Genomic DNA, 11926 nt, shown 5'->3' on the forward strand with positions numbered 1-11926 from the left:
AGTCCTGTGCTCTATCCACTGAGGATCCTAGCTGCCTTATGGAGTGAAGAAGACCCAAGTTCAAATACAGCCTCAGACACTTACAAGCAGTGTGACCCTGGGCAAGTTACTTAATTTCTGTCTGCCTCAGTTTCCTCATCTGTAAAATTGGGATGATAATAGTACCTACCTCAAAGGTATTTGATCCTTGTTATGAGGATCAAATAAGGTAATAATTGTAAAAGTCCTTAGCACAGTGCCTGACATATGTGTCAGGAATAAGTATATATAGTAAGCACCATATAAATGTTAGCTATTATTATTAATGATGGGTGGTATTCATAATTGTACCCCAAAGACAGACTTTGAAGCAGCCAGCAACATAAGAAAGCATGCTGCTTGTACAATATCAGACTCTAGAATGAATTGATTTTATAGGGGGGAAAATGGGTGATTTCATATAATCTATGATGCAATTATCTTATCTTGAAATAAATGAATTGCTTTTGGACTAGTAGCAAAAGCTTCAGAGTAATTGCCCCTATTTCAGTATTATGGTCCAAGAAGAAATTCCCAGCAAACATTTCTTCCCTGTGTACCCAAGATACTCTGTCAACTATTTGCTTTCCCTTTGCTCTGTATTCCTACTACTTCTGGGGTTTGTTTATATTTTCTATCTTAAATGCCTTTCCAGCCTCCATGGATCTTAGTAGGACTTTTTTTTTTTTAAATCATTTTTTGGTTGGTTTTGTTGTTTTCTTGTTGTTTTTTTCTCCATAAGGAGCTTAGACTTTGCTCTTAAGGAAATATTGCCTCCTCGTCTGCAGTTTTCATTCCAAGGTTTTTGGTGACTAAATTGAATTTAAATTAAATCTAATTTAATTTAAAGGTGACTTTTGAATTGGAGTATCCTACCATCTCATTGTTTTGACTTTTGATTAGTAATAGGACTATTCTCTAGCTAGGTGGTACAATGGCTAGAGCTATGCTGGGCCTAGAATTAAGAAGACCTGAGTTCAAATACAGTCTCAGACACTCAGACACTTACTAGCTCTGTGACCCTGGGCAAGTCACTTAACCCTGTTTGCCTCGTTTTCCTCATCTGTCAAATGAGCTGGAGAAGAAAATGACAAACTACTCCAGCGTCTTTGCCAAGAAAACCCCAAATGGGGTCATGAAGAGTTGGATGTGACTGAAAAGAATGAACAACAACAAGTTTGCTGCGACATTTCCTCTATCGTGTGTGACACTGAATACCTTGGCCCCCCACTACCTGAAGGCCATGAATGTTATATTTCACTCTTCTCCTAGAGTTCTCCAGTGTCCGGTAGGAGTTTTGGAGCATCTAGGCCAGAGGTGGGGAACCTGCAGCCTCGAGACCACATGTGGCCACAGGTTTCTCACCCCTGAGATCTAGGCTCTCTGCCAATGGTCCCCATTCCTCACCATGGTAAAGATTCAAAATCTAAACCCTTTCCTTATAGGGAAAAACAACCACAATAAAACAACGAAATTGACCCCCCAAAAATTTAATAACAGTTTTAAAAGAGGTCCTACTAACATCCATGGAGGGTGGAAAGTCATTTAGGGTATTCTAAGTGGGGGGTTCCCCTCTATCCAATTCCATGACCACTAAAAATAGGATTAACTTTTACAAAGGAATATATTTCCAAGATGGTACAGTGGATAGAGTGCCAGTCCTGGACTCATCTTTGTGAGTTCAAATATGGCTCCAGACACTTATTAGCTATGTGACCCTGGGTAAGTCACTTAATCCTGTTTGCCTCAGTTTCCTCCTCTGTGAAATGATTTGGAGAAGGAAATGGCAAACCACTCCAGTATCTTTGCCAAGAAAACCACAAATGGGGTCAAGAAGAGTCAGACATGACTGAAAAATGACTAAGCAAAAAACAAATATACAAATAGTTTATTCCCAAAATGCGGGAGACTTAATCTTACCTACTTTTTACCACCTCAGTCTCTTGGGAGAGATTAATTCTACAGTTTAGCTCTGTTTCTACAGTCCACATCCAGGTTCTAAATCCAAATCCCTTCTTGGGCTCAAGTCCCAGGTACTCTGGCTCCCCTGCCAGGCAGACCTACTGATACAACATTCTGCCTGGAATCTTGCCTTCAAGGTCTCCTTGGCTCAGACTCTGAATCCAGTGCAGATCACATCTGGCATCTGAAACTGAGGACAGATTAAACAGAACAAGACAAACAATCCAGAGACATCATGTTGGGTGGTTGGAAGGAGGGTGGAATTTATTCCCCTGCCCAGTTCAGCTCATGGTTCCCATAGCAGGAGAGAGGCTGTCCTGGGCTGGCCAGTTTTAAAGACCAGTCTATTCTAGTTACAGGCAGCTAGATGGCTCAGTGGATAGAGTGCTGAGACTGGAGTCAGGAAGACCTGAGTTCAAATCCAGCCTCAGACAGTCCCTAGCTATGTGACCTTCACCAAGTCGCTTAACCTCTGGTTGCCTTAATCCATTTGGAGAAGGAAATGGCTAACCACTCCAGAATCTTTGCCAAGGAAACGTCATAGATGGTATTGTCCACTGAGTCATAGAGTCAGACAGGATTGAACCACAATATTCCAGCTATGCACTCAGTCAAAGGAGGCTACTCTAACCCAAGTAATAGAAGAACCCAGGATACAGGGCGCCCCTGTGTTATGGGGTCTGTTCACATGCAAGGCAAACCCCAAACATATGAAACATTGAAACATCATTAGGATTCCCCCAAATATGTGACCTTCTAGGATTGGTTGAGGTGTTTTGGGGGTTTTTTCCCTCCTAATAAAATTTCTTGATTCTTTAACCCTGGAGTTTTATATTTCTCGGACTGAGTGTGAGAAGAAAAACAAAAATGGGAGTGGGAGGAGAAAAGAAGTAGCCATTAAATGAACTTCACTCTTATCTCAACCATCAAAGGGTGTGCCCAGGGCACACTCAACCAGGAAAAAAGCAGGGATAAAGAGGGTTGAGACAAAGGATAATACCAGGGAAGGGACAGCCCCAAGCAAAGCAAACTTCCTGATTCTTTACCAGTCAATTGAATGTTACTATTTATAACTTCTTGTAAGGCTATGGAGTATTTTGAAACGAATTATACACAATTAGCACAGAGAAAGTGGCTAATATTCTGAGCTGTTCCTTAGAATCCCTGGCAAAGTACCACACAAATGAAGCAGTTTTTTTTCCTTAATTTTTAAAAATTTTAAATTTCCCCCAATTACATGTAACGATCTTTAACATTTTTTTTTTGAGTTCCAAGTTCTCTCCCTCCCTTCCCCCTTGCTGAGATGGTAAGCAATCTGACATAGGTTAAACATACTTCCATATTAGTCATTTTGTGGAAGAAAATTCAAACCAAATAAAAGAGAGAGAGAGAGAGAGAGAGAGAAAGAAGAAAGAAGAAAGAAAGAAAGAAAGAAAGAAAGAAAGAAAAAAGAAAGAAAGAAAAGAAAGAAAGAAAGAAAGAAAGGAAGGAAGGAAGGAAGGAAGAAGAAGAAGAAGGAAAGAAGGAAGAAAGAAAAGAGAAAGAAAAGAAAGAAAGAAAGAAAAAAAAGAAAGAAAGAAAGAAAAAGAAAGAAAGAAAGAAAGAAAGAAAGAAAGAAAGAAAGAAAGAAAGAAAGAAAGAAAGAAAGAAAGAAAGAAAGAAAGAAAGAAAAGAAAGAAAGAAAGAAAGAAAAGAAAGAAAGAAAGAAGAAAGAAAGAGAAAAAGGAAGGAAGGAAGAAGGAAGAAGGAAGGAAGGAAGAAGGAAGGAAGGAAGGAAGAAGGAAGAAGGAAGAAGGAAGGAAGGAAAATAGCATGATTCGATATCAGTTCTTTCTCCAGAGGTGGATAGCATTTTTCATCATGAGTCCTTTAGAGTCTTAGTCATTGTATTGTTGAGAATTGTTGAGGGCCGATCTTAAGAGTCTGATAAGGGTTTAAGATCCAAGGCAGAGTTTGACCTCTGCTCAGGCTTTCACCCCAAAGGGCTCAAAGGATTAAGTGGTACGGCTCCCCAAATTCCTTCCTGATAAAGAGGTCTCTGAGATATCCCTTCTCTCTTTGAACCTTAGATTTACGTATTACTCCTCTATGCAGGTGGCGCCAAGGCGCCTGGGAAAACCTTGGAATATACAGCCCAATCTAGGAACCCTGATAAGGAGGAAATTCATGATTGTTACATCCTCAGCAGATGTTCTGGGGAGTATCTCATGGGGAGGACTCTTTGAAGTTAGGCTAGATTTTTCCTATATATTCTGTGCCCTCAGATGAATAAACTGAGTCAGTAATTCTACTCCGCCTGGCCCATGTCATAAGTTATTTCACACCTCTCCGTTCGGTGTACAATCTGGTTGCGGGCAACAGAGAATAGCTAAGTCATTCACAATTCATCATACAATATCGCTGTTTCAGTGTACACTGTTCTGGTTCTGCTCACTTCACTTTACATCAGTTCATTTGTCTTTGCAGGTTTTCTCTGATAGCATCCTGCTTGTCATTTCTTACAGCACAATAGTATTCCATTACAATCGAGTACCACAACTTGTTCAGCCATTCCCCAACTGATGGACATCCCCTCAATTTCTAATTCGTTGCCACTACAAAAAGAGCTGCTATAAATATTTTTGCATATATGAGTCCTTTTCCCTTTTTTATGATCTCTTTAGGATACAGACCTAGTGGTATTGCTGGATCAAAGGGTATGCAGTGTTGGATTGCCTTTGAACATTGTTCCAAATTGCTCTCCAGAATGGTTGAATCAGTTCACAAATCCAACAACAGTGCATTAGTGTCCCAATTTTCCCACATCCCCTCCAACATTTATCATTTTCCTTTTCTGTCATGTTAGCCAATCTAATAGGTGTGAAGTGGTACCTCAGAGTTGTTCTAATCTGTATTTCTCTAATCAATAGTGATTTAGAGCATTTTTTTCATATGACTGTAGATAGCTTTGATTTCTTCATCTAAAAATTGCCTGTTCATATCCTTTGACCATTTATCAATTGGAGAATTACTTGTATTCTTATACATTTGACTCAGTTCTCTATATATTTAAGAAATGAAGCCTTTATCAGAGATACTTGTTGTAAAAAATTTCCCTAATTTTTCCCCTTTCTTTCTAGTCTTGGTTGCATTGGTTTTGTTTCAGCAAAACTTTTTTTTAATTTAAAATAATTAAAATGGTCCATTTTACATTTTGAAATGCTCTCTATCTAGTTTAGTTCTAAGTTCTTCCCGTATCCATAGATATACTCTCCTAATTTGCCCATGCTATCCCCCTTTATGTCTAAATCATGTGCCCATCTTCACCTTATCTTGGTATGTAGTGTGAGATGCTGGTCTATACCTAGTTTCTGCCACATGTTTTTTAGTTTTCCCAGCAGTTTTTGTCAAATAGTGAGTTCTTGTCCCAAAAGCTTGGATCTTTGGGTTTATCAAACACTAAATTACTACGGTCATTTACTACCATGTATTATGTAGCTAATCTATTCCACTGATCCATCACTTTATTTCTTAACCAGTACCAGATTGTTCTGATGATTACCACTTTATAATATAGTATGAGATCTGATGCAGCTAGGGTACCTTCCTTCACATTTTTTTCATTGATTCCCTTAATATTCTTGACTTTTTATTCTTCCAGATAAATTTTGTTAATATTTTTTCTAGCTCCATAAAATAATTTTTGGGTAGTTTGATTGGTATGGCACGGAACAAGTAGATTAATTTAGGTAGAATTGTCATTTGTATTATATTGGCTCAGCCTACCCATGAGCAATTAATATTTTTCCAGTTGTTTAGAACTGACTTTATTTGTGTGAACAGAAGAAGCAGTTTAACAATTTATTGTATGCCCAGTGCCTAGCACTGTGCCAGATCCATAGTAGATATTCAATAAATATTTAATTGAACACTTCACCAATTCTGCTGCCACTAGAGCTTTTGTTAGTTCCACAGGTAAAATTTTTTGTGTTCCCTAGCAACTTAAATTTTTTTTTTCCTAGCAGTTTTAAAAATATTCCTCTTCACATGTTGCTTCTTTGCCCAGACTCTAGAAGACAAGTGAGGGCTTCCTACTGGCAACTCTCCTGATTTCCTGACTTGTCTTTGCACCAATGACTACAATAATGTAAATGAAAACAACATGAAAAGAAGTTGAACAGCCTAATTGTAGTTATCAGTCTAGAGTCTTACTTTTTCTCTAGAGGCAGCTAGGTGGCAAAGTGGATAGAGTGTTGGGCCTAGAATCGAAAAGATCTGAGTTCTTATCTGGGAATTAGAAATACCTGAATTCAAATTTGGTCTCAGATATGTACTAGCTGTGTGACCCTGGGCAAGTCACTTAACCTGTATGCCTCAGTTTCTTCAGAGGTGAAGTGGAAATAATAACAAGCATCTGCCTCCCAGAATTATTGTAAGGATCAAATATTTGTTTAAAAATATTTGTAAAATGCTTAACACAATGCTCGGCACATAACAGGTGCTTATCAGTGTTGTTCCCTTTCCCCTCTGTCTTAGACTTTCAGACCGGAGACAGCAAGGGTTGAAAGGAAGAGGATTACTTCCTTTGCCTCAATCTCAGAAGCAGAAAATGGTAGTTTGCAGAACTACTTGGGGAGTAGCCTGTGCAAACCCGTGGCTGGTGAGCCTGAAGGCAGTTTCTGGATCTACAACTGCAGATATCTCTTCTGCTTCAGTTTGCTTTTCTGAGCACAGGTCAGAGTCAAATGCTCCTGAAAATGGATGTTTCTAGCCATGGGGGTTACCTCATTCTTAATCTAGAATGTGAAAGCGCCTAGATTTGAGAATTAGGCACCAGCCTCCCAGGGAAAGATTTTCTGAATAGATGCAGTTTGGAGAAGGGAAAAGCCATCCTGCAGCTGGGATGTAAACTATCCGGACCAATCATGATATTTGCTTGGACAGTGCAGGTCTGAGGTGAATGTGAGTGGGGAATATTGCTTGGTAGTCTCCCAAAATGTCTGGGAAATGCAAAGTCTAATGAGCAATTGAAATGTTATATGTTCCCTGTATTTGTTGACACATGCCTGTGCATAGGTTTGTTTGTGTACTGTTTATTGATATCTTTTGTTTTTTATCTCCTAACTTTCCCACTCATCTCTCCCTCCACTCCCTTTTAGAGAGCCACTTTTTTTTTCTTTTTGGTGAGGAAATGGGGTTAAGTTACTTGCCCAGGGTCACACAGCTAGTAAGTGTCAAGTGTCTGAGGCCACATCTGAACTCGGGTCCTCCTGACTTCAGGGCCAGTGCTCTATTCAGTACGCTACCTAGCTGCCCCTCCTAGTTCTATTTTCTACACACTATATCAGCTCATAGAAGTATAATGCCTGCACAGATAATCTCTGCCTATGACTACGTAGAGGCACAGGGGAGAGCTTACTTCTAACTCTGCATGACTGATGACTTTGTAAAGTGTGATGGTGGAAAGTCTCCTAATTGGCCACTGAGGCCAGAGAATTCTGAGAGAATTCCAGAGAATTGGAGGAGGCAGGTGAGGGGTAGGGAGCAATTGCCCTGTCTCTCACCCAAGTCCATGTGTCTGCGAAGATAGGGCCACCTCTGACATACTTGTTTTTGTTTTTTTCCTGATCTTAAGTGAATGAGTATCTCACGGTGGGTGTGTCCAGGGCTGGTGGTAAACTTGTGAGTTCTCAAAGGTCCAAAGGTCTGGGAGGCCTGGCAGGAAACAGCAAAGGCAACCTCGGAGTGGCAATGGCTGATAGCATGGGAAGTGTCTGCATCAGGAATAGAGAGACACACCAAACGTAGATGGATGTGGAAAGACAGTTACCCAAGGAAGGTGGTGTGTGACCTCTTGTGGTAGAAATGCCAGTTACAGACTCCAAACAGGGAACTAGTCCCCAGAGCCCACATATACAGCTCACCCATCAGAGAGCTGCCCCCAAAGAGAGCTGAGTAAGGACTCAGGGGGAAGGGAGAAAAGGACTTCTAGCAGTACTAAAGGTTGTGGGTTACCCTATTGCCCTATGTGTTCCCTTCATGTGTGCTTCACTAAAATTGTACTCTTAACGATTAGCCCCTCTGGTGTGAGGGCTTACTAGCTCTTTTCAGGACTGCTTATCCACCTGCTCCAAGAAGCTGTAGCATGGGCAGCAACCACACTCTGGTAAACAGTCTCTACAGATGGGATAAACCAGGTTGAAGGTAACCAAGGTGCCTCAAAGTCTTTGGTGAGTTAGGGGGGTGTCTACCCCAAACCCATGAAGACTTCTTCCAACAGCCATGAATGCAGGTGAAGCAGGTTCTGTGAAGTGTTTAGAGCTTGCTCACACGTCAAAGATGCTAAGGTCATCCACTGCATCCCGAACCGTCACCAGTCACCTTGACTTCTGTCTTGCCACTGGCCTTTGATGACCCTGGAAAAGAGAGTGAGGCTGACAAGTTTGTGCAACTCTGCCTCACTTAAACCCAATTCACCATTCACTGGCAAGGCAAGACATCATTGTGTGATATCATTGGTCCCCTGAAAACAAAGGGCAAACAGAAACAAGAACTCTTCAGTTTCGGTCTGAGGCAGCTAGATGATGCGGTGGATAGAGTGCCAGGTCTGGAGTCAGCAAGACTCATCTTGCTGAGTTCAAATCCAGCCTCAGACACTTCCTAGCTGTATGACCCTGGGCAAGTCATGTAACACTGTTTGCCTCAGTTTCCTTATCTGTAAAATGTGCTGGAGAAGGAAATGGCAAACCACTCCACTATCTTTGCCAAGATAATCCCCAAATGGGGTCATGAAGACATGACTGAACAACAAACTTAGAGTCTACTTTTCCCATAGATGTTGTATGTATTTGTGGGTAAGTGAAGTCCTAGGTTATAAGGGGAATGTTTTATAGCAATTCCTTACTATGCAAAAATCTAGTTTCTCTCCCTACCGTCTTTTCCCATTTAAAACAACAAGCAAACAACCTTTATAATAAATATGTATCAATCAAGCAGAATGAGTTCCTACATTGGCCATGTCACTTTAGGTCTCTCAAGTCACCTCTGGTGGCTTTTCCAATCTTTTGAAGGTTAAAGCCATCTCAGATATTCATTCTCCTAAGAGTGGGAGTAAGAAACACAACAGGGAGAGAAAAAACAGCGGTGCCACGCATTCAAGGCCACAGGTCGGCCTCAGGTAGGGCTATTGCTGTCCTCCATCTAGAGGCTAGAGAACAAGCAGTTCTTGCCTCATCTGCCACTAGGAAAGAGAGTAAGACTGGCCTGTTCCTGCGCCACGCAGTAAGAAAACAAGAAATGGTTACAAAAGGCTTTCCCATGTTCTGAATCCAGGTCCTCCATTACATGTCATCATGCTCATCAAATGCCTCACATAGACTGGCAGCAGGCAGCATGTGGCCAGCACATGCCCTGAGGATTGATCCCTACTGTCAAGTCAAACCAAGAGGAATACATTAATTTTTTTTACATTTTTTTTCTTTTTTAGGCAATTGGGGTTAAGTGACTTGCCCAGGGTCACACAGCTAGTAAGTGTCAAGTGTTTGGTTTGAGGTCAGATTTGAACTCAGGTCCTCCTGGCCTCAGGGCCGGCACTCTATCTACTATGCCACCTAGCTGCCCCAAGAGGAATACTTTAGATGATTTTTGTCCAACTCTTTATTCATGGTCAACCTATGGCTGCAATTCAGGGTTGCATCCCAATCTGATCTTTTCCCAATAAATTTATTGTCATTAAATTTTATGTGACCCAATGTTAAATTATTACTTACCCTCACAAATTATATTCCTTGAATTGAGTCCCTTTTCAACTTTAATACTACTAATTGTAATAATACTAGCTATCTTTTTAGCTTTTCCTATACTGTAGTTGCAGTGATGGGAATATTGTTTGTTTCTACATTATTAGTTATAAAATTCTGAAAATTATTCAAATCAACTTCACATTTTAAAAAATCACTTAAATGATGCAATTTTTTTCCCACCAGCAATTCATAGGGTTTCTCATAGGGCCAAGTAGTCGTTCAGTCCTTATCAGTCGTTTCCAACTGTTTGTGACTCCTTTTTGTTATTTGTTGTTGTTGTTGTCTTGTTTTTTGGCAAAGATACTGGAGTAGTTTGCCATTTCTTTCTCCGGCTCATTTGACAGATGAGGAAACTGAGGCAAGCAGGGTTACATGACTTGCCTAGGGTTACCCAGTTAGTATCTGAGGTCACCTTTGAACTCAGGTCTTCCTGACTCCAGTTCTGGCACTTTATCCACTGTGACACCTAGCAGCCCTTAAGACCAAGTAGATAGTTCTAATAAATTGAATAATTAAAAATTCTTTCATTATTTCAGTCTGATAAAGCGATATAAGTTCACATATTAAATTATATTTTCTAATAACATATTCCTAAGGAAGAGAATTAAACTTAATTATTTTTATAAAATGGAATGTCTTTAAATCTATTTGACTTAATAATCAACTTGAGATTGGAGTTTTCCAGTTAACAATCTTTAAAATTTCCAAAGCTTTTATGAGGCAGTTGATTAATTTTTGTGCTTTCTAAATGCTAATCTTCATTGTAATGCTGTTGAAAGTAACAAAAATTAGGGTCAGCTAGGTGGCACAGTGGATAGAGCACTGGCCCTGAAGTCAGGAAGACCTGAGTTCAAATCTGGCCTCAGACCAAACACTTGACACTAGCTGTGTGACCCTGGGCAAGTCACTTAACCCCAATTGCCTAAAAAAAAAAATCTAAAAAAAAAAGAAAGTAAAAATTCTTCAAGAAAGTCAATCATTAAAGATCTTGGAAGCAATTAATGTTAGCTAATCCCTTTGGCAAATGAGGAGAAAAATACACATATGAATGTATGCCATAAAATAGTGACAGTTCACAGGCTACATGGTGAGCCCATCTGACATAGGTCAGGACAACTGGAGGTGGCCCTGGGGGCAGTGGGAGACCTTGGGCATTTTAAGCTACGGTCTTTAACAGGTCTCAGTTTGACTGAGGCAATGCTTATTCAGTGATTAAAGCTCAGTAAGAAATGAGGCAGAGAATGGCCTCTTTTACCTAATCAAAAAGACAAAACAAAACAATCTGGGAGGGGAAGACCCTCAGGGGTTCTGGCCAAAACAGAAACAATTGCTATTTATACTCACTGTGAGCCATCAGGGCCCAAACAATGACCAAGTGAGGCCTTGGGCTGGGACCTATTGTTGGCCAACCGATGACAGCCAGAGTGATTTGAGTTTAAGGCATGAAGAAAGAAATCTAGCCTGTAAACCCCAAGATTATCTTTTGAGATTTTAGTGATCAAAATGTATATTCCTTTGGGGAGAGCACCCAAAGGTGGTACCCTATGTGGTAGTTTTGAATTATATATGTGTGTCTATGTGTGTCTTTATTTGCATGTGCATATATGAAATTTATCTATATGTATATACATATGTATGTGTGTGTATATATGTATATATACATGCTTAATAAATGCTCATTGATATTGCCTAAATCCAGATAAGAAATAAGGACTTGTATTCGGGTGGTAGCAGTGAGAATTCAAAGGAGAGTCCTCATTTGAGAAATAATAGGTTATTTAAATTTTGGGGGTGGACAGTTAGTTGAACTTGGCCCACTGGGGGCATGAAAATGCCGTGAGAACTAATTTTTAAAAAATCTTCCTTGAAATGGGGACGACTCCAATCCAGGACCAGCATGATAGCAGCATGTGTGTTTCTCCCTCATTAGCGTGGCGAGACAGAGAGGCGCCAGATTAGAGCCCAGTCACCTCCCTTTCTTTGCAAAACTGTACCCTAGTACACTCTCTCAGCACACGTGGGATCCGCCCACTCCTGCCATGCCGGCCTCGAGCTTCTAGCAGAGCCCGAGAAGAGGTGGGGCTCGGAGGAGGGGCCAGAGCAGCGCCAAAACTTGCGCCCTCGTGCCCTCCCGGGCCGAGTGGCTCCGCCCACCACTGCCATTC

This window comes from Phascolarctos cinereus, unplaced genomic scaffold, assembly GCF_003287225.1.
Source record: "Phascolarctos cinereus isolate Bilbo 61053 unplaced genomic scaffold, phaCin_HiC Scaffold_4;HRSCAF=312, whole genome shotgun sequence".
In the NCBI taxonomy this organism is placed as follows: Eukaryota; Metazoa; Chordata; class Mammalia; order Diprotodontia; family Phascolarctidae; genus Phascolarctos; species Phascolarctos cinereus.